The sequence below is a fragment of the Panthera leo genome, chromosome A2, assembly GCF_018350215.1.
Source record: "Panthera leo isolate Ple1 chromosome A2, P.leo_Ple1_pat1.1, whole genome shotgun sequence".
In the NCBI taxonomy this organism is placed as follows: Eukaryota; Metazoa; Chordata; class Mammalia; order Carnivora; family Felidae; genus Panthera; species Panthera leo.
Window position 1 is genome coordinate 37,638,118 of NC_056680.1, and position 24,034 is coordinate 37,662,151.

General features: G+C 40.6%; 1 long non-coding RNA gene across 1 annotated transcript; it reads right to left on the reverse strand.

The window, feature by feature from the left end:
• Positions 1–3,499: 3,499 nt before the first annotated feature.
• LOC122213404 lies at positions 3,500–7,336 on the reverse strand. Its single transcript, XR_006199497.1, has 3 exons — positions 6,959–7,336; positions 5,132–5,540; positions 3,500–3,577 (listed from the first exon to the last, which is right to left on the reverse strand). It is a non-coding gene; the product is annotated as an uncharacterized LOC122213404 (long non-coding RNA).
• Between the last annotated feature and the right edge of the window lie 16,698 nt (positions 7,337–24,034).

The following is a 24,034-nucleotide window of genomic DNA, read 5'->3' on the forward strand; positions in this document are numbered from 1 at the left end:
ATGGCGTATCTTCCAAGTGGAGCCAATTCAATAATTACTTGAGTGTTGGCTGGGTACTAAACCTGATTAGGGTAGTGGGAGGCTTTAAGATTGGCCAGACCAGTAAGTGTAGGACCCAGCACAGACCCTCCAGCGTTCTCCCATACTTGGTACAAGCACTTAGTTCCTTGCTAGGCTTTCAGTTCCTGGCACAGAATCCCCAGTTGTATAGAGGACTTCCTTCCCACTCTGCAAATGCCAGGCTGCTCAATTCCCTCCCCTCAGGTACACTGCTCTGTCACAACTGTGACTTTATTTCTGCATTCCTTGGATGTTTTGTTACTGTTTCATAGACCGCCTCCCAATGTCTGCAGCAGATTGCACAGGAGGAAGCTGTGTTTCAGCTTCCACTCTGGGCACCTCGGCACAGAGTTAGCAATCAGTCCACATTTATTAAGGAAGGGAAGAAAGGACAAAAGGAAGGGAGAAGGAGAGGGATTAATAAAGTCAGGGAGATCACCCAGGGCATTGTTTCACCAACCGGGCAGCAGATTATCTAAAGGTATCTTATTGGGAGGAGAAAGACTTCCCTAAACCATCCCTCCCAAATTTAATAAAAATTCTGACAAAAATAGAATTCAGCATACTTCATATCCGCTTACTTTCATGCCCAAACATGTAGGAACTCATGTCATTAAGATAACAAATGCCTTTCTCAGGAGAAAATGCTTTGATGATGCTTTTCCTCACATTTTCCTGATTGTTAAAGAAGTCTATGTTCAATGTCAAACATTTGGAAAATACATAAAAATAAGAAGATGAAAATTAAAATAGGTCATAATCCTACTACCCAGGAAGAGTTATTCTGAATGTTGGTATTTTTCTTTTTTCAGGTTTTTCCCCCTCTGTCTATGTCCTATTCCTAGTTGAGACTGCATAGTATATACGAAATTTCGATTTTTTTCCACTTAGCATAATGACATAATTTTACCCTGTCAATGCTTACTTAATCAGTCCTCTGTTAATAATCATGAATATTGTTTCCATTTTTTCACCATTATAAATAATGCTGCAACGAACTTATTGATAAAAACAGGATAAAAAGATTTCCAAGAAACCCAGCATTTTATCATTGTGTGTGCATTCAGTCAGGTAAAAGTGACTGTTCATCCTTCAACTTTAAATTTTCCAGAAAAAAAATGAAATATCAAAAAATAAAAAAGAATTAATCAAAACCAGAAAAGTTTTGCCTAACATAGCACGCGTTGTCTCAAATGCAACACTTGAAATGCATTTGGTCTCTCTTCATACTGCTCACTGCATCGTCTCAGCCAAACAGTGCAACTCAATACTTAGTGAAAAGCAGTCCTACTTTGTGTGTGATGTAGAGGTATAACTTTCTTTTCACTGGGATTGGTTTTGTTCCTGTGTTTCAGGTGAGTTTTGTTGTGAGGAATAACTGGAGAAAAGCAGGCGTGAAAATGTGACTTTTTTTCCCCCACAGCACAGAAACGGACCCCTATGACTGCCCCTCCAGGAGATTTTTTTCCAGGAGTTCTATACCCCACCTGCTTCCTCCAGTCAGACATAACACCCAAACATCATGGTCTCAAAGGGCTATTTTGTTTCTCTTGCCAATCTGCCCCAAAGTGGATTGTATAGCCTGAGCTGATAGTCATAAATAGGTTGAGGGTTCATAAATGCTGTAAAAGCATCTTTGAAATGCACAAACCAGAACGCTGGCGTTGAAACGGACGCTGGAGCGGGGGTGGAAAGCTCTGAGCCCTGGGTAGCGTTTTTGACCCCAGCTGGTCAAATACAACAGGAATTTGCCTGTGGTGCTCATGGAGAATGAAATATGGATAGTTTATATTACAGTAGGTTACCGTAGATAGGTTTCTCTGATCGTGACTCTCATATGCCCTACAGCTGTGTAACAAAGACAGGTACAAATAAACCCGGGTTATGCATGTGTATGGCTTCCTCGTTCTGTTTATTTGGGTGAACTTTGGGGCCCCCAAGCCCTTCGGAAGCTCCAGTATCCTGCTTTTACTTAGTCAGTGTTTCTCCAGGTCGTGAGAAGGAGGCTTTGCTTGCCCTTGAAACCTGCCTGGTTTTTGAGAAAGAACGCGTTTACAGAAGACCGAGGGACCAGCATCTCAGCGATTAAATCAGGAAACCAGATTTGAAAAGGACGAAACCTCCCCGGGACTTGAAAGTCTCTTCAGTGTTTCTTCACAAATGCTCAGTGAAAACCAAAACCAAAACCAGGAAAAAAAAAAAAAAAAAAAAAAAACCCACCTCTACCCTGGTCGCCATCCCCATTCCACGCGTAAAGGGAGAAGCTCAAGGAAATTCGTGAGAAATCATTGCTTTCACTGTCACCACGCTTTCCCCCTCGTGATCGCTACTGAAAAGTTGAACGGGAGAGGCTTAAAGCCTGAACCCCAAACTTTCTACCCTGAATCGCAATAATTCATTCCCCTCAAAACATCACGCGTGAAGAACCGAGGCCAAAAGAAAAGACTAAAAAAGACAACTGCATGATCCCGGTCGTACTTAGTTTCGCAAACACCTCTGAAACCTAATTAGGTTTTCGTTAAGGTGTTTCCGGGGAATCTTTTGAAAAGCCTAGGAAACGTCCTTCCCTCCGCAGAGTTAGACGTGGATTGCCGAAGGTGATTTTTTTTTTCCCCCGACACATCCCGCCCATTAGGGGGACACAATTTGTCTTTGTGTCAGAAGGAACCCCTTGCACAACCCGGGGCGAGGCGGTGGACCAGCAGCACACGCTTGCCTGGAGTCTTACCTGGAGACATGGCTGTGCTTCTGTTACGCAGGCTTCAGCTGTATAAATACACCGTGCCATCTGCACATGGCAGGGGAATTGAGCCCGTGGAAGCTCAAGACCTGTGTCAGTGTTTTCACAGAAGGACTGTTTATGAACAGATGTTACGTGGTGTTTTTCACAGAAAATGGACCCTGGAGAGCCCAAATGCCTATCAATTACCGAGGTATTATGTATAACAGCAATTGTTAACCTTGAGAATGATACTTTTAAAGTTCTCGGCCAAATATTTTCGGCTGTGACCACTTTTCTCTGTGTCAAGTGCAAGACTCAACCTTGTGTCTTATGCAAAGTACCCGCCGTAAGGGTCTTGGGAGAGCGCGGTTTTTCTCGCAAACCAGACAGGCTCCGTGCTAAAGATGCTTTCACGATCAGAAAGCCTTGCCTGGTGTATCTACGAACCGCTGCGGTCTTCTCTTTTCTCTCTTCTGGTAGGAGAGGGGAAAAAAAGGAAGAAAGAAAAGAAAACCACAGAATTGAAAGGCCCCTTAGATTTTCTTTTTATCAAGTTTTCTCTGCCTTTTCCGTGCCCGGTGAAGAAGATATTTAAATTGTTCTAAATGTTAATTATGCCCCGGACAGTTAGGCATTCAGGGTTCTACAAAATAAATTATTTTCTATAGCGTGCTTCCTGGATTAAATCTCAAACACCTACCGTGAGAGGAAGGTCCAGAACGCTATAGACACAGTGTGCCAGAGATGGAATTATCTCCGACAGCAACACCAAAAGCATCGAGGCCCCTTTGTGACCTGTTGACAGACACCATGTTTTGCATAATATATATATTTTCATTTTCCCTTAGCTTTCTTATTATTTATTCAATAAATCCTTTTTTCTTGCTGACAGCAGTTGTATTTATAAAGCTAAATCCAACACAGCAAAATGTTCATCACTTTATAAACTAAATGCTAATGTTTTATTTATGTGCAATGAAGAGAGAAAAAAAGAACTGAATTGATGTTTACCTAACAAGCGGCACCAAAGTGCAGTACCATAATAGTAGAGTTCATAAGCATTCTGGCTTGTAATTTTGGGTGTCAACATTTGAATTGCAGAAAGAGTTTATGCAGACATAGCACGTACCCAAGTGCAGTTTAGATCCACATCTATAAAAATAACATCTGTTTAAGCATACATTACATTTAAAAATAACTGTACAGTGATCAGCTGGTTAAGTACAGTTAACCAGATGTCGTTTTAAAGGGCCAGATGGAACCACGAAACTAAGATTGAAAAATTAAAAAATACTGTGAAAGGTCAAACCAATTAAGCAACCTGTTTTGTTGGCATGTAACAGTTAAAAAGTAAGTGAAACTACTTAAGGAGTGAGCAGCGGGAAGATGTGCCAGGGAAAACCAGGTCCTGCCCCTCGGAAGACCAAGAAAACTCCTCCGAATGGAGCTGCTCACTCACTTACTGGAATTCAAAGGAACTCAGCCCGGCAGCGCAAATGGCGAATTTTCCTTGCTGTGATCCTGAAGTGCCTGAGCCATCTTTTCAGTGTATGTTTTCTAACAAAAATGAAACTTCGGGCAGGAAGTCACAGGATACAAATCAATTTTCCAAACACACGCCCTCCCCTTGGGGTCAGCGTTTCTAAACGGCCAGTGGGCCATTTCGTCCTTGAGACTGAACATGTTAGTATAGGACTTGCTACATCTGACCCTTAAGAGTGAGCAATCACATACCATTCTAGAAAGCTCAAATAAAATCACTTTTTCTTTTTCTCGTCCCAGATATCTCATAGGAGGAAAGGATGCGGCAAATATTTACGGACTATCTGCGATGAGGCAGGTTCTGCTACAAACATGCTCACGTGTATCAGGGATCACAAATGGAGGCTCCCAGGGCTGATGCGGCCTGCAGATGTGTTTTGTTTGGCCTGCACCGTGCTTCAAGTTTGAATTAATGGCCAACGTCTAAAAATTGGGAGGCTTCACATAAAAGTCCGGATTTCCAGCTTCCCGGAAAAATCTGGCAACGCCAAGTCCCCATTTTTTTTTCCATTGCAAAAACTGGCTACAGGCAAGTAGGAACAGCTGCCCCTTTTGATGGACACAGAGTCCCGACATTTATTACCGGGCCTGCCACTCCCTACAAAGGAGGGAACCTCAGCTACCTCCCACTGATTTAAACCCAGCCCGCTGTATTCATTCGCAGGACCCATCCGGCTTCTGTTTGAGTTTTCCACCCTAGCATTCATCCCCTTGAATTCCAACAGCATATATACGAAGCGAGTGTTGTTTGGGTACTGCTGTTTTCTTTTGGTAACAGGAAATGGGGCAAGAACCCTATTGACTCACTTGAATCGTACGGTTGGTACCTGGCGGAGGTGGGCTTCCAGAGTGAGTCTCTTGATTCTAACGTTCGTTCTCCAACATTGCACATCTTCGTGTAGCCAAAGCACTGTAATTCTCAGCCTCAGTCCTCCACGTGGCAGTAGACATCACTCACGTGCCGTGAAATAACTTGGACTATTAGGAAACAGTGGTTGAGCCCTCACTATAGACCTTCTAGATATGGTTCCTGTCCACACATGATGAACTGTGGGGCTGAGAGTCAACGTACCAGAACTGCTATCAAAAAGCACCGGAGTGACAGAGGGGTCCCTTCTCTCCAATATGTGTCAGTCTGTTGCCTTTCCCTGGGGAGGATTCTGGAGGTGAGGAGGAGTGTGAGTCTGCATTTGACCTCAGTGGGGGAAAGCTATAGCTAAGAAGGAAAAAAAAAAAAAACACATGATGTCCTGTGCCATAATTTACTTGTTTTTGTTTTTGTCTTTTTTTTTTTTTGAGAGAGAGAGTATGAATAGGAGAGAGGGGCAGAGGGGGAGAAAGAGAGAGAGAGAATCCCAAGCAGGCCCCATGCTGTCAGCACAGAGCCTAACATGGGGCTCAATCTCATGACCCAAGAGATCGTGACCTGAGCCATCCAGACACCCCCAAATATTTCTTTCTATAGGGATCCATTTGCACACTTAAAAAGTAAGGTAATATTCAGAGCAGTTTGAAGTCACTATGGTCTCATTTGAGCGTAATCATTATTTTCTTGGAGGTGAAGTGCCTTATATGGGAATGAGATGGAGAATACATTTAAGGGAAAGACAAATCATGGGGACTGAAACGTAAAAGTTTCCACCTACCTTTCCTTCACCCAACATAGAACCCATTATTCAATAGAAATAATGCTCATCTTAAAAACAAAACAAAACTGTAGAACACCTATGTTAACAGGACACACTTATGGTACTGTTGAGTAAGAACCCATATTATTGGACGCGACTCAGAAGCAACAAGAATATCCCAGAAGACACTTTGTACCAAGCATTTTAAGTATCATGAGTAAGTGATTGCTGGTGGTGAATATGTTGGGGTCAGTGCTGGGAAGAACTGACTCAGAAACCATCCAGGAGTAGCATTTTCTTGCCAGGAAAGAAAGGAAAAAAGAGAGAAAGAGAGAGAAAGGGGAATAAAAAAGAAGAAAAAAAAAAGAGCAGGTTTGAGGCAGGAGAGAAGAGAAGGGATTAGAAAGGGCCAGTTAGAAAGAGTAGAAAATCTGTAATGAAACATCACCAATACCAAAGGCTTCCTATTCTGAATCCACTCCCTCCTCCTCAGTTAAATGAACTGTTAAAAGACCCAAACCAAAGCGGCAGCCACCGAGCCAACAATAACTTGGGAAGTTAGAGCAGATGGCTCCACCTCTCCATCTGATTGCAGCACATCCATAACCTCCCCTCAGCTCACTCCCGCAGCAACAGAGGAGGACAGGCGTGTGAACGGCTGACGCTCACAAGAGGAGGCCGAAAAAGCTCAGCTCAGACTTCAGAGCTCAGGCTGCAATTATAGGCCTGGTAGTGATGCCTGTGTCGACTGCTCGTTTTTCTGATTTTCAAAAATAGACTTGGGGTCTGGGTGGCTCAATCGGTTAAGGGTCCATCTCTTAATTTTGGCTCAGGTCATGATCTCATGATTCGTGAGATCAAGCCTTATGTCGGGCTCCACGGCAACCATGCAGAGCCTGCTTGGGATTCTCTCCTTCCCTTTCTCTCTGCCTCTTCCCTGCTTGCGTGGTCTCTCTCTCTCTCTCTTTCAAAAATAAATAAATAAACTTTAAAAAGATGGACTTACGAGAAAGCCGTCTTTCTTGGTAAAATTCGCGTCTTGCTGGTGAGCCTTCAAACACAGCTATACGGCCCATGGAAAGTTCTGCTTTTGTACTTGAAAACATACATCACACATTCCTTAGGCTGTACCAAGTGAAATCCAGTGAAGGAGAAAAACATCTGCACTTCTTAACTGTCATGAATCCCTGAGCTATTGTCGTAATTATTTGGTGTCAAATATAAAGAGGAAGACAGTCTTCTGACCAAATCGTTGTCGAGATACTAGTTAAAAATACCACTGCTTTCCAATGCCACGCAACGTGAACAGCACATATCTATCTTCTCCAGTGGTGGTGGTAGAGATAGGCAAGCTCATGTGGTTGGATTTGGGATAGCCAAAGGCTTTAAGCAGGGTCACCCAAAACAGTAGGTGAGCCCTACACTCACTTCAGAATGTTGAGTGAGGTCAGGTTCCAGTTATTTATCTCCAGGCAACATTCTGGCCATCAGCTTAAAATGCTGCCCCTCAGGGCATTGAAGAGGAAATGAAGAAGATTTTCAGGAAGAAAAAAACCACAATGGGTCAGATGTGTAGGACTCTTGAGACCAGGAATTGAAACTAGAAGAAGCCCTAAAGTGCAAGTAGGAAATCCAAAGGAGTGAAGCAAGTCTGATAGGAATTAATCGACAATGAGAGTAAGGCAGTAAATGGCAACCAACATTCAATGTCAAGGACAGCTTTAAAAAGTGGTGGGAATGATGGCTCAATAGATAGAGAAAGGTCACCTGATGACCTTGACCACTCCATCCAGGGGGTCCGATAGTACAAGGTCCTCTCTTTTCTCAGAGGAAGACAGAACTCTTTGTATGGAATCTCCTGAATTTCAATTGTTGCCAACTAATTATTTTTTAACTTTAACACTGAGGAGAAAAAACAAGTACATCCGTATGCTAAGTGCAGCTTGGGAGCTGTGAGTTTGGCTCTTGCGGTCATATTTAGGATACTTGGTTTACTTACCTCTACATGTGTGTACAAAACTATTAGAGAACACGGCCCTGAATTTGACAATAAGAGGACACAGGTTTGTTTAAACCTCAGCTTTGGATGGTATTGGCCACATGCCCTTGGCCAACCCCATTGTTCATCTAAGCATCTGCGTCCTCCTCTATGTAATAAGCAGTTACTTGTGTGTTACACTCAGGAAGACTTAAAAACCCCCTTTGCCCACACCCCCAACCTCGACAGTACCAGGTAAATCTCTTATTTGTAAAACCTTTTATTCTGTAATTAGAATACTACGTTTAAAGGTAAACATATTCCTAGGAAAGACTAGGAGGCAACTTAAATTCTCACTAAGTTGCAAATATCTCACAGAAGCCCTACAAATGGTTTTATTAAGAAGAAAAGATATAGTAGGTGGCTGAAGATGACAGAGAGTGACACCAGAGGGCTATGGAAAGGGACTTTGGGGGCCCTGAAAAATCAGGCCAAACTTATTTCTCAAGGTACCTTAAAGCAGAGTCTCCCTAAAAGCTGTAGGGACTACTAATTCCCTGGGAATCAGTGTTCTAGGAACATCAACATCTGAGAGCTAGGTTAAGTGAACAGCCTGATTACAGGACTTTTCAGAACCTTTGGTTTTGCTTCTGAGCCCTGCATATCTGTAAAAGGGCCATACAGCATGCTGTATTCTTAAACCTTTGACCAAAGAACATTTTTTTCTTTCTTTTTAGGGAGCACCAAATACACCTCTTCAGAAACATGGATCCATAGTAAGGAGGTTGTAATGACTTTTACTCACTCTTAGTCTCCAAACCTATTTTACTTTTTTTTTTTTTTTTTTTTAGGAATTTCTACTTTTTTTGTATGTGAGACAAAAAAAAAAAGCATGCGTTAAATATTTTGGTTGTGTTCTTTCCAAGTATCTGGAATCAGCATCAGTGTAAACTTTGTAAGTTCAAAATTTTCTCATCAGTCGTGTCTTTACGCTTGAGTCCTAGCAAGAAATGCCTTTATTTTTGTTTTTTAATCCTATTTTACCAAGACTACACTTACTGGATTAAAGATATTAATAATATTTCTAAAAATAATAATTCATGCCAAAGCCTTGAGCTGGGACTCCGAACACATTGCCCTTACAAGGCTTCCCACGAATTATGGCAGGATTTATGAATTTAGACTTAATATAAATTTGAATTGCTTCTTCAAAGAAAGCGCATCGCTATTATTTTTCACTGTTGGTTTTTACACAAAGCAAGTTCCTGGTCACAAGATGATACGATAAATATTTAAAAATTGGAATATCTGACTTTGAGGCTAATATGGACTTCAGGTCTCATTTTGAATATTATCACCAATGAACATTCTAATGTGCTAGCATTGTTGAACATTATGGTCCTAATTTTGTTGAGGATTTCTAAAACTGTGGTTATTGACATCTGAGTCTTAATTTTCCCCTTTAATTTAACTTTTTTCAAATAGGAAATCCCAAGTAAAACAATTTTTAGAAATATGGTCAGAATTTTTTCTGCCTCCCGTCTTACACCTTTTCCTAAACAGCCTTCTGCTGTAGTGCCTCAATTGTTTTTACTGTAATTGTTTCATTTTATTTGATGTGTATGCACATAATTACATTATTCATTCATCCACAAGTACCTGGCATTTGTTCACACTTCTACTTTTCCCCTATTTGTTTTGCACATGTGAGGCTTTCCGTGTTTGAAAATACATTCCGTGAGAGATGTGTGTGAAAGGTATTTCATTAAAGTAACTTGTTTAGTTTTCGATTTGTCTGATTTACCACGCTCCCCTCTCCAGGAAAAAGAGGCTGAATTTATGTGGGCTTTTTATTAGGTCTCATGTCATTGTAATCCTTTTCTTTCAATCATAATTTTTCCATAGACATGAAAGATTTCGGCAAAACATGCTGAACAGAGAATTCACTGTGAAACACGGGTAGCTTTTTCAAAACCTAAAACAGTAAGAGTACCCTGAGAATAGAACAAAAGAAATTAAAACGCTAGATATGCCACAGTTGTCTCATGCAGCAGTTAGAAATTTAATTATTTTATCTCGTAGAATAATGTGCCCTTCAGAAATCATTTTGGACTAGATGTTTCAAACCAATGATCTGTAGTTAATTATCTTTAATAACTGTTGCACATTATGGTTAGATCTATGTTTTTGCTAAACCAATTAATAATATCTTCATTAGTATAAAGACAAGGTAGCAGGATCCTTTCATTTTTCACATTGAAAGAGTAGATATTTTAAACACTGTAATTTACTTTAGCCATACATTTCCAATGATATGACTAATTAATGAAACTTCAAAGACATAACTTCCAAAAAGCTACTTATTTTAAAGTCGTTGTTGAACATTTAATGACATTAGGTTGGGGGCACTGCTGACGCCCTAACTACCCATGGCCTGGAATTGAGTAAACCCATTTAAACTACCAAAACGTTTAATGTTTAAAAAAGAGAGAAAATTAATCGAATATTGTCTCTTTAAAGGACCTGTTGATGACACAAGAAAACATAAAAAGAATGGAGGGCCTCTCTTTCTCTCAGTGGTTGTTAACGACCGCGGGACAAAAATACCTCCTTTTTAGTTCAAAACACTGATGAACCCCCAGGATTTGTACCGATTGCAGCAAAAGGAGGCGAGCTGAGAGGGATGGTGGCTCAATTCCTGGGAGGCTGGCCTCTCCCTTTCCTTTGAAGTCCCGTTTACGCTCACATAAGGGGTGACCACAGCAGGGAAATGTTCACCATCGTTCACTAAAGCCCTTGCTTGGGTCTGATCTTGCTGTCCTAAAATCTGATCAGCTGCGCAGCTCACGTAGATCCATTATCAAGAGGGCTGGGCCGAACTCTAGAATCCACTGTCTCGCTGACTATGTGCAGGCAGAATTTGGAGGCAGGGGTGGGGAGGCAGTTGCGCAGGCGGCCTGTTTGGGTTGCCTTGGAACATGTCAGTCCACAGCTAGTTCAAAGGTCGGAAACAGGATTTTTGAAATATTATTTAACATGTACCTCAATACACTTAGAAGGGCTTGGTGATAGGGAGCTATGGTTGGGAATATCTAAGACAGCAAAAACTCAGTTTATTTACACCTCCACCTGGTTGGAAAAAAAAAAAAAAAATTACCTGAGGTGACGGCTAGGAATATGCCCGTTAGAGGGAAATAAAGAGAGAACTTGAAAGGAATGACAGGAAAGTTGAATGTGAGGGAATTCTAGGTTTGTTAGGCTATCGAATGCATATTAAATGTCACTTGCAGCAGCAGAGGTGGGCCTGAATCTGGCTGTGTGACGCCTGGCCGGCCAAAGCAGGGAGGGCCTTGCATCCTGCGAAACCCGTTCACCGGAAAGCAGGAAGCTCTGTTTCTCCTGTATAATCACACCAAATATATTTGATTTTCTGTTAATGACCCAAAGAACAGAATTAATGAGAGAAGAGGAACATTTCTATCCTTCTGGGATATACATTCTTCTGTCTGTTGCTATAGGAATATAACCTCTCTCATACTGGCTTACACCGAGTAGCATAGACTTCTTAAAAGGTACAGCTGGGGAAATGAGTCCTTCAATAATTTCATATGTGCTAGGACTAAAATCTTAGGGGGTTATCATATGGGATGGGGGGGGGGTCATAATTACAAGAAGGTAGTTTAGTCAGACTGATTTTTAATGTTTGCTTATTTTTGAGAGAAAGAGGTTGCCTGCATGAGTGGGGGAGGGGCAGAGAGCAAGGGGCACAGAGGGTCTGAAGCGGCCTCTATGGGGCTCAAACTCACCAACCATGAGACCTTGACCTGAGCCGAATGAGTCACCCAGGTGTCCCCATTGGGACTGATTTTCAAGGCCGCCAATTGACCGGCCTTACTTCTGGCCAGCTCCAAAAGAACTTCCACAAGTAAAACCTTTATATATTCCTACATTGGGCAATGCCAGACTACTTACCCACTGGGGGGAAAAAAAGCACATAAAACCCAAAATTGTATAATTCCATGTAAAAGTTGGGTGAAATAAGGGCACCTGGGTGGCTCAGTCGGTTAAGCGTCCGACTTTGGCTCAGGTCATGATCTCACAGTTTGTGAGTCCGAGCCCCGCGCCAGGCTCTGTGCTGACAGCTCGGAGCCTGGAGCCTGCTTCAGATTCTGTGTCTATCCCTCTCCTGCTCTCACACTTTGTGTCTCTCTGTCTCTCAATAATAAATAAACGTTAAAAAAAATTTTAAATAAGTAAAAGTTGGGTGAAATCAGTTGTAGGAATGAATCTGCTTGTTGTTGATCTGATAATTGAAGGCAGTAAGCCGGGAGTCCTTGTTGCCATATCGCAGCAAATGAGGAGAGAGAAAGAGTTTCATAACAAGAATGAAAACATTCTTATAATGAAAAGAATGAAAACATTTATAATCTCTGCACGTGTTGAAAGCCTTTTCCTATACAGCAGCCTGTGTGATCATGACATATTCAGATCTGGTCGTGTCACTCCCAAATTAAAATCCAACAATGGCTTCCCATTGCCTGTAAGATAAAATACCAACATTTAGCCTTGATGTCAAGGTCCTCCAGGATGTGTTGCACCACCACAGAGTCATCGCTGGGATGAACACTCTGGCATGTGTTCTTTGCCTTGAATCCTATTCTCTCTTAACTCGGAGATTTGAAGCCCAGTTAATCCTTACTCATCTGTGTGATCTCAAAAGTCCCTTCCTCAGAGACATTATCTCTGACCACTTGCCCTACTTGCCTACCTTAGATCTGTCCTTCATATGTTCTCATAGTCTGTTTACTAATTATTCTCTTTTAAAATGTTCTTCAGGGCACCCGGGTGGCTCAATCAGTTAAGCATCTACCTTCAGCTCAGGTCGTGATCTCATAGTTCATGCATTTGAGCCCCACATTGGGCTCTGCACTGATGGTGTGGAGCCTGCTTGGGATATTCGTTCATTCTCTCTCTCTCTCTCTCTCTCTCTCTCTCTCCCCCCCCTTTTCTCCCTCTCCCCCACTCACTTGCTCACTCTCTCTCAAAATAAATACATAAACTTAAGAAAATATTCTTCAAATTTGTAATTATTCCTTGACCCTTTCCTGACATTTTTGCTGTGAGGGTAGAGAGTGTGTTGATTTCCTCATTTTGCAGGGACTCAAACAGTGCCTGGTACATGGTAGGGCTCCATAAACATTCAGTAAATGAACAGACGTCCCAACTAGCGTGTCAAAATTTGGGGGGACTCTCTCTGGTAAGATGTATTGAAACACCATTGAATAGAGGGACGTAATGAAGTTATAGTTCAATAGACTTGATTTATGGACTTTGGATAAAATAACATACATGTTACTGTATTAGGGATAAACATAAACTATGGCATGACTTTCCATCATTACTATAATCCCAACTAATTAAGGTATATCGTCAATCTGAATATGCCAAACACCCTTCTCCATAAGCTGAAAGCTGCAAATGGAAAAATCTCCCTACATTACTAAATGAAAAACACAAAGCCTTAGCATTTTGGTCATTCACTAATCATTTCAGAAAAAAAGGACTTCCTCAAGGCATGACGTTTCATACTTCCCCTTTGCTCTATTCTGCAACTGCTTTGTGAAAAATTACAATAAAAAAAGTCACTCTCCATTTGCAAATAGCTTTTAAAACCAGAGCTCTCTCCTGGGACTATGATCCTAATAGGATAGAGACAAGGCTAAGTTGCTGAATGCTGCTGGTCATTATTCTTTTGTTTCAACTCAAAGAAAACATGCACAAATCTCATAACTAGACTCCCGGGCATGTGTTTTTGCTTACTGCCTAATGTGGTTCTAATCACGCAAACATTCCAGCTAAGTAATGATGACACATCTACAGTTATAGATATTAGAAGCTTACGCAAGGGAAACGTTTTGGGAAACACAAAGGAAAAATACAATAAACGTTTTATTTAGATTTTCTTGTTGCCAATCATATTTAAACTTATGCTGGCCTGTGTTCACATAAAAAATTGGACTCTAAAAAAATAGAAACTAAAGTGGAATTCTAGGAGTATGTGCTTGAGAAGTAGCCTTGAAATGTACTTGATTCAGAGTTAAGTCCTTCCTTTGTGGATACACTTGATAAATTGGAGAATAACTTTTTCTTTTGGAATTCTTTTTAGCTATATCATTCATTGCTGTATCTCAAACATGTGTCAATGATATATTCCTTGTGTAAAAATAGGAAAATATACATACTCCATTTCTTCTTGGTTTTGTTTCATTTAAAAGAGAGTTGGAAGGCAGCCCTGCGAGGGATTAACTCCAATTGAGACTCCATTATACAAGGGGAGCGTATTAGCTTTTGGTTGGTTGCGTTTCTCCTTTTGGCTACAGCTCCTACATTTTACCCCTCTCATTCACAGCCACATGGTTTGGGTGAAAGTGTTCCTGGTCTTGGGGAATGCTTATGCCGGTCAGAATATATTTTTGCTAGGACAGAGTATTTGCTAAAAGGACGAGCCTATGACCCTATTGGGCCCATGAGACCTGACTTCACTGTTTGCAGACCTTGTTGCTGCCAAGAGTGGAGCCTCACCTGGAGATGACATCATCATATGGAAGACAGGAGAGCTGACAGAAGAGTAGGGTATGATGACATCTGGATCAGACCTCACCTGAAGCTAGTGTCACTTTTGAGTTTCTGGTTATTTGGACCCCCTCCCCCTCAAAATGCCTTATTTATTTAGCCTCATCTGAGTTTCAATTACTTCAACGTGCAAAGATTTCTAAGTGATATAGGAAGAAGTTGCTACAAAATGATTTACAGGGTGCTATCCTTATACTGCGGAATACATGACTTTTGGGAACTGACGGCAATCTTTCCCCAGTCCTCCATACCCCTTCCTTTCTGGTCCTGTAGATATATCCATCTATATCTTTGTACATGAAGGTCCCTGTGCCCAGCAGGCATCTTCTCATCCCCGAAGATCCAAATCAAATATCACTTCTGATGTGACCTTTCATCACCCTCCTCCAGCATGGTGCTCTCCTCGGGTTACCAGAGAACCTTGTTGGTACCCTTAGAATAGTACCTTTGACATGATCGCTGAATTGTGTACATGTCTCTTTATCCCCCTGACTTGTTGTAGTAATTGTCACTATACATGAGACACCAACTTTTGGTCAGGAACTTTGCATGCTAAGCTTCAGAATAAACCTGTTTGCATGGAAGAGGAAACCATGGGCGAAAACAAATAGCTTCTAACTTTCTTAGAAATGGAAGATAGCAGAGCCACTTGAACTTCCCATGGTTCCAAAGCTACTGTTCTTTTCCCTACAAACTGGGTCATAGTCATTTTTATATTTCTAAAACTTACTGCCTAAATCATAAGCTCCAAAAGTGTAGTACCATTCTGGATGTGGCATGATTGTATCCCTGATGCTAGCACTTTGTCCGGTATAGAAAAAGTATCAAATAATTACTTAAATGAATGATCAAGTAAATAATAAACAAATTTAGTACTTCTTCAATTGCTTGAGCATTGATGGGTGGTCTTTGGGCAAGAACCTGAATACAGCTCAAAGGATTGCCAAACACTGAAAAAATAAGTGATGTTCGCCTCCCAGTGATATGTCAAGGAGATAGAGCCACACAAAGTCAACGATGCTGCTGGAAGAACCACTGAAAAGCTGTGTGACCACAGCTAGTTTACTTAACCTTTCTGAGCCTTCATTTTCTCATCTGTCGAAAAAGATAATAATAAAACCTATCTCTAGATTGTAATGAGAATAAAAACAAAGTGCACAGCATTTAACGAACACTCAAAGCATTGAGAAATGAGTGATGAATGTCCTAACTGAACCTTTAACAGTAGAGATTGGTATATTTATCAATGGTCTTCAAACCTTTATTACAACAAATATGGGACAGATATTTTGAAAAAGATATTTACTTAAGATTCATCATGTTCATGACCAAGAAAAATAAATTTTTTGTGCATCCTGCTTTGTAGATTTTGGAGTATTGACTCTTGTTTGATAAGGAATAAGAGTTTACATTTATATCATTCTAGTAATTTCCATCTACCCACCTCTCAAATTAAGATAGTTTAATAAAAAGAAATAGTTTAAATTTTAGGCTATTGAGCAAATTTAGATTACTCTGTTCTTTGATTTTCAGACTATTTCACTAAAGATAGTTGTCTCCTCCCCATCCCAGTGAAAAAATAGCATGACTCAATACTGGGTACAAAGTCACTGAATATTATGTTCTGAATTTTACAGCATTTATTTTGTAACTTGATCTGCTTTAAAATTTTTTTATTAAAAATGTATTCATTTGTTCTTTCAACTTTAAATTACATTTACTCTCCAAAAGTGCCAAGGCATCTTTTTCCTGAACGAATTAGTATTTCTAGTATTTATCCACCAGGTAAACAGCAGGGTATTGGACATTACAGTAGATTTGCTGACATTTTGTCAACAAGAATTTATGTGGTTCTGTAATACTAAAAGTTCTAGGATGGTATTTCTGTGATATTAACTATGAGATATAAATTAAGCAGCTACCTGAACATTTGCTTGTAATTAGAAATATATCCAATGAAAATTTATTTTTCATGCCAAAAGTTAAGAAAAAGGCAGTTTATAGAAGGTGCTCTTCACAGGAAGTCAAGCTGGACTTTTCCAATCCAGCCAAAAATCAGAAAGTGCTATCAATCTCCCTAGAAAACAAGTTTATAAACTCATGTTTTGTTTAAATAAACATTCTAAGCTAAAACTCTGGACTGAACCCTAGAATATGTCCAGTTTTTCTTATCACTGCTTTTCTGGTGCTGCAGTTAATTTTATAGCAACTAACTGAGATTTTCTAAATTTTCTTGAAATATAGTGGGAACATTCCCCCAAGTGTCTCTGGAACTCCTCTGATTGGGGGTGGGGGAGGAAAGCAGGTCAATAGTATTCTGATTAAATTCTATTACCAATATTTAATTCTACCCTACTTTATCCTCATCTGTAGATTTTGGGAATTTTGTGAAATACTGTTACATAATCGCTTGGGTTTAAAAAAAAAAGAAATATTATTCTGACTAAGCTTAATATTTACTTCTATCCCACTTCTGTCTTAGACCCATTTTTATCTGGTTCTCTTACTGACCAAGATTCACAAATCAAACCCCTGGTTTAAATACTCAGTTCTTTTAAAATTGTCCACAAGGCGGCAGTAAAACATCTTGCTTCCCCCCAATATCTTGAATTCCTGTGCTCATTTTCTAAACATCTAAAAATTATATTTGCGTGGATTACAATAAAAATTATCCTGCCTCCAAGTTTCTACTTTGCCATTCAAAATGAACTTACTAGTAAATATGAGTTGGCCATAATGAGACCCTTAATGAATTTTTCCTCCGATAGATGAGTAGAAATCATTAAAGTTTTGATAACATAAATTGCCCATTCATATTGATAAGCAATTCTCCCTTCCTGTTCTTCAAGGTTACAGTGAGTCCTTCTAAATTTTCTAAGAGAAGAGAAGTCACCTGAGCATTAAGCTTGATTTTTATTTTTCTCTTTCTCTCTCTACCTAATCATATAATGGGAAGATCGCATTCACATTTGATTTTTCTACTTGGATTTCTCACATAAAATATAAAATCGGATGTTTCCATGTGTTCAGCAGATGCCTTGACACCCCATTTCAGTAGAGAAGGATACAGTTTTAGGAGGTTTCCCACCCATGGGAGGAAGAAAAAATCTAATCGTAGCGAGAATTGAAGGCTCCCTCAGAGTTCCTCTGGTTTCCCACCCACTGATGGGTGCCGCTAACTACCTTGTCAGTGCTCTCGCTTACCTGGTATATACCTGAGCTGCAGACTGTCTTCCATGACCTCATGTGTCAAGCAAGTGAAGGGTACCTTGGAGCTCATGACCCATACAAGAGAAGGGGGTGGAGGACGGTGGGTCTGGATGACCTTGCACTGTTCACTGACTTCCTGCTGCAGGAACAATGCTTGCCCTGAGGATGGGAGGCTGCCAAAAGCACCTCTGGCATAATATGTCCTCCCAGTAAACACCTGCCACTCGGGAGAAGAGCAGACAGGTGTGCATGCATTATAGAAGTAGAGAGGGGAAGAGAGAGAAGAGACGCTTTGACAAAATATATTCTAACTGTACTTCAAAATAGGAGATCTGAGCTGCAGTCTTGGTGCGGTCTGCATGCCTGTGAAAGCTGCAGGGAACTTAGCCAGAACAAGATTGTGAGACTGAGTCCAGCATTTTATCATTGCAGGCGTACCGTGTTAGCTTGTGTGTGTGTGTGTGTGTGTGTGTGTGTGTGTGTGTGTATTTGCAATATCAAAGCAAATTATTTATGAAGTATATTCATATGGCAAAATGCAAGAGAGCTGGTAATAAAGCATAAATAACCAGACACACACATACACAGTTTCCATTCTGTCCATTGTCTCGTTTAAGATACGTATTGCCTAATGCCTTTAGAATTGAACATTATTTTGCCAGTAATAAAAGACATGAAGTTCATAGCAATTTGTGCCTTCAGAAGGATGGTTTCCTATTTAAAATACTCTAAATTAAAACATACATCACCCACATAGCACTTGATTTTTGAAAATGCATATACTTGTATAACTAGCTACTCTAGGAAAAATGCGCTGAATGATTTAATTTCATATTAAGGTGCAAATGGAGTACTGGATTTGTGTTGAGACACAAGTGTTTTGTGACTGAGAGCAAAGCCTTCTGAAAGATTTTCACCACCACATTCAAAACTACCGAGTTCAACATGAGAGTAATGACATGATTCTCTTACTTTAAGAAAAGCACATTGATTTTAGACATATTGAAACTCACAAGTTTTAGAAGTGTGTTTGGGTGAAGGTTAAGTCGTCCTTGACAGTATTAAAAGAAAGGTTTGAATTGTTGAATAACCACCTTTCACCCATCCCTAATTGTAATTTAAATGACAATATGCTCTCAATCAATAGCTCTTTGTCACACTTTGAAGATCAAGGGATGAGATTTCACCCCATGAGTTTACAAGGCAAAAGCTCCCTGTTCATAACACTCAAATGTTGCATTAGAATAGTCTTCTCCAGCACTTCGTCCTGGATAAAGGCATTTAAATGGTACCTTATAGATGTTAATATTAGCAAGTGTCAGGAGTCTTTATTTTTGGAACTTGCTCTCAGACAGATATCATAATAAAAACATTAGCCCATTAAAAAAGCCAACTTATGTGAATATACTGATTTCACTGGTTGAATACTAACCTCTGTTGATGTTCGCTACCCTAATAGCTAACATTCTGAGTGTCTATTGTGTTCTGGGCGTCGTACTATGCACGTCTCGATTGTCTTTATTCCTCTCAGCCAGAAGCTAGTATCTATTCCCATTTAACAGATGAGGCCCAGAGGGCTTGGGTCACTTTGACCTCGTGTCCTACCGCTCAAGAAGGGAACAACTATGACCGAATCGATTTGAAATCTACCTCAGAGCAGTTAACGAGCCTCCACCGGCTTCTCGAGCGATGGAAATTCAACGTGAGCAAACACAACTGCTTCTTTTTTCCCAAATCTCTGTGTGGACGTTTATAAATATATCATAAGCACTTTGCTTATGTACTATTATAATGTAAAACTGCCCTAGCACATATAGGATAGGCTTTATACATAGAAACAGGCACTTCTCGTGTTTTTTTTTTTTTTTTTTTTTTGGTTTTTTTTCTTCTGCTTTCCAAGTCGAATGCATTCTTCGTACACTGGCATATGCGTTGCGGTTTGTTGTTATGTTCATAGGATGATGCTGAATTTCCAGGCAGGCCTGGCTGCATCTATTTGGGTTTAGATAAGATAAAGCTTGCTTATGCAGGCACTACCTGATAAATTCATAATGAGCTCAGAAAACATACAGGACCTCAGGCCAGCAGTTAATTTTAAGGATTCCAACATCAACTTTATTATATGACCAGACAATTGTCATATGAATGTTACACGATTGCCAATTTGGGTTGTTTTTCTGCTAGTGGCAAAGCTAATGATAATACAAATGGCGATTATGTGTTGAGTGTTTGCGATTTGTTAGGCTAGAGGCAGAGCAGGGGCCAGATCTTACACAAGGACAGGTTCTCTCTCGTCTACCTGGGTGACCTGGCAATGTTCCTCAACTAGGGATTATTAAGAAACAAAAAATGTATGCTTTCTGAATTCTTTGAAAAATCAGAAAATCTAAAAATATCGGGATAGAGTCCTCCTTGGCAGAAATTGGCTGGAGTGCATTATGGATGCACCCTTTTGATGATCACCCTCTTTGCCTGTCAGGACAGTTCACAGGCTAAATTTTACGCCAAGACCAAAGCAGCTTCTCTCATTGAAGTGGCCAAGGTGCACTTGATTTTGGAGTCCTGGTTCAAAAAACCAAGCAAACAACAAACAAAAAAAGGTGCTTTATATCTACTATGCACTGTATCCTTATACTCTCTATGAGGTGGGTGCCATTTTACTCACTTTACAGATGAAGAGAAAACCCAGGGAAGTTAAATAGTCACTCAGGGCTCCAGTCGGTAAGTGCCAGGGTTGAGATTCTCCCTCCTATCTGTCTCTTTCCAAAGCCTGTGTGTTAACTTGCCATGTTGTCTGAGACATTCCCTCCCCGCATACGGACAGCTCTCCTCCTTAATTAGTAAAGTGCATTTTCGTGAAGGCCATCCAGAAGTGCGGAGGCACTGAGAGACTGGACATCACTACCACATGCATGTTGACGCCCCCATTCTTGTCTATCAGAAGAAGCGGTTAGCATGGGACACCAGGTATGCACGTGGCCGGGAAAACAGTGCGCACACACGTGCACAGTAAGAACATCTAACTTAATGACTTCCACTTTACACACTTGGCAACCACAACCCCTCAAAAAGGCATGGGGGAATTCATTTCAATAGTGCCAGTCATCCCACCTGCCATTGCATGCTGGAGCGAGAGAGAGGTGGGAGATGGCAATCTGCTGTTCCCTCAGCCAGTCTTGGCTGACTTGCTTTGCGAGTCTGTTGTTTAAGATAAGTATTTAGCCCTCATCATCCTCACCGTTAATATTATCTGGATATCACACATTTGCAATTTTAATGCCACCGCACCACTCAAGCCTGAGATATTTTGCAATTACGTAACAACCCATTGGCTGGACTTGCCTGGGGCCATTTTCACCTGTCCAAAGGCTGGATGCAATTTACAAAATTAGTTGTCTCTGGAAAGGGGACATCTTGGGATGCTGTGTTTAGAGCCCTCACACATCATCTCCGTTAATTCAGACCACCTAGCTGACAATAGACAAGCTCAAATCAAGTAAGATTTAAGAAAGTAAGTGGAAGAGAGAGAGGTGTGACCAGGGCCGCAAAGTGTCTGGGCACTGGTTTGATAGTCAATACTGTTTACAAAGCATAGACAAGAGGAGGTAAGTAAGTGTCCTGCAGTCACCCTGGGCTCAAAGCAGACGTTGGTAATCAGTCTCTCCTGCTAAACATGCAAGGGCAGTCAGACCCTTAATAATCCAATGTTAGAGAAGGATATGTGAGATCCCTTCTTTCCATGTGGGATTTCAGTCTGGTCTTGCCTGGTCTTAAACCAGATTCCTGTTCATTTCTCAGCTGAGGGGCTGAGCTGAGAAGGGGATTGATAACAACCTGCTCTCTGATGATACCTGTGTTGCTCTGAAGAGAGCCAAATGCTTAGTTTGTCAGAAACAGAGGTTGGAACAAGAAAATATCCAGGGATTATCTTAAATCACTCCAATATATAAGCCTAGGGGAAACCTGGCAAAAATACTGCAGGACAAAATGCATATATGTCCATGTCTTGGGCTAAAAGAATGGAGTAAGATTGATTGTTAAAAATTGTGGGAATCTGGAGAGTTAACAGTATCCTAGTGACTTGTACCGAGAGGGAAACATAGACAGGATTCAGGTTCTGGAAGAAATCCTTGACAAGAGGTCCATCCCCCACCCTCTATAATCCTGAAGACCACCATTATAGGGCCATCAGGCAGGAAATCTTTGACTCTGGAATAAAAATCCAAATCATCTCTGCCCTTTTCTTCCTTCTGTCCATTCTTCTCTCCCTTCTTGGATCCTTCCAAACTCCTACCCCTTATGCTTTCCCCAAAGGAAACGTCAAAGGTGTTCTGAGCTTTACCTTCAGATCCGAGAAAATGGATGTGGTGTGATAGAAACCTTAGCCCCTGTATCAGATCTCTCTTGTGTTCTGCTTGAAAATCTTTTGAGAAAGGAAAAACAAAATCTGGCAACTCCACAGAAAGAACAAGGTTTAAATGCAAATGAGAGCTCAAGGTAACTCTTGAGTGTGAATGAGTTTCATTCAGAGAATGCCAATCACTCAGCCATCACAAATGATTGACAAGAATTCAGGGGGCTCATGGCACCCAGAGGAGTGTCTGTGAGAGGTGGGGAAAGGGGCAGAGAAAGGTTACAAGTCAAGAAGACACATCTTGTGCCTTTCAGAATTTTCAAAGGGTCATCCCATTTGACTTTATTTGGAAAATTAGTCAAGGCCATTGTATTTCTAATATTTGTGATTTTTTTTTAACTTTTGATTGTTCCGAATTTGTTCCTGAAGGGTTTATGACATAGAATCTTTTCCTTATCTCATCGTTCTCCAAACCAAAACCCTCAACTAGCATTACCTCTTGATAGTCAAACTTCACAGTCATTTGGCTAGATTGTAGCTGGACCCACTGTGGGATGCAGGGCAAGTCATTTGGGGTAATTATAATTTGTCACCTGCAGAGCTCCACAGAACTGTGCTAAAAATGAGCCGACCCCTCCCCTCACATTGTCAGGAATCAAACTGATCTGTCAAGCTTGTCTTAAAAAAGTCTGTGGCTCTGCCAGAACACTCAGGTTTTGCTTTATAAATGCTTGAAATATTAGAAAACATATGAGGATTGTTGATGGAAAAAAAAAAACCTGAGTATTTTCCCCTCTTGGTCATCTTCTTCATGAGTTGATTAAGACTTGAGTAATCCACAATGAAACCAGAATCTTTGAGTCCTATCTTAATCGGAAGGTAAAAACAATAGCCAATTTAAAAAGAAAAATAACATCAGATCATCTCCTGTTTAGAATCTACAGTTTGCCTGTTGCTCTCAATGGCAATCGCGTAAATACTTGCTAAATATTTGCTAAATATCTTTGGTTTGCAAGGCATGTTAGAGGCCACAAAACAACCTAATGTGTCCTCTGCTTTCATATACCCAAGTAGCTCAGAAAATGTAGTTGACTGTCTCAGTGGTACCCAAACCATGCTCCTTTAGGAACGTATCCTGACACTAAAATGGAATAGGTGTCTTTTTGTCATTCACCCAATCAAATTAAGCCAATGGATGACGCTATCTCAAGTGAAAATTTTCTCACCCATTTGCTTTTCTTCTGCAACTAGAACCTTCCTGAATGTTAATAAGCAATCTGTAAGAGAGATTGACTTTGCAACTGACACAGTACTCGACAGGAAGCAACTAAACAGTAACTACAGAGAGTGTGGTTTCTTCGAGTAGGGGTAGCCTGAGAATAGGGCCATTTAATGGCATTCTCCAATAAGGACCCCACTCTGGTGTTGAACTCCAAGTAGGAATGTGCCTCTTCCCCAAAATTAATTTGGAAGGCACCTTCACATTGCATTTCATGGAACACGGGTGGATGAGAAGAAATAGATTTCCATCCAGAGAACGCAGATTTTAATTCATTTAAGCTTCTTGACAATTGTATGAGTCTGTTCCCATTTTATGGATGAGGACCATGAGGTTCAAGACAGTTAGGTATATCTTGGCCCACATCGCATTCTGAATAAGTGCACCAGATATGCATCCATGCCCTGGGGAGTAAAATGAATCACACTCAGATTAGAGCAGTTCCTCACCTATGGATGTGCTTTGAATTGCCCAAGATACTTTGCCAAAATGCTTTTGCCTCACCTCTACCTCTAGGAATTCTAATTTACTTGAGTGGGAATAGATAAAATTGTATTTTAAGAAAGAATAAGAGAGCTACAGCCATCGATATAGGTAGATTTTTTTTAGTATAAGGAAATAAAGCCTT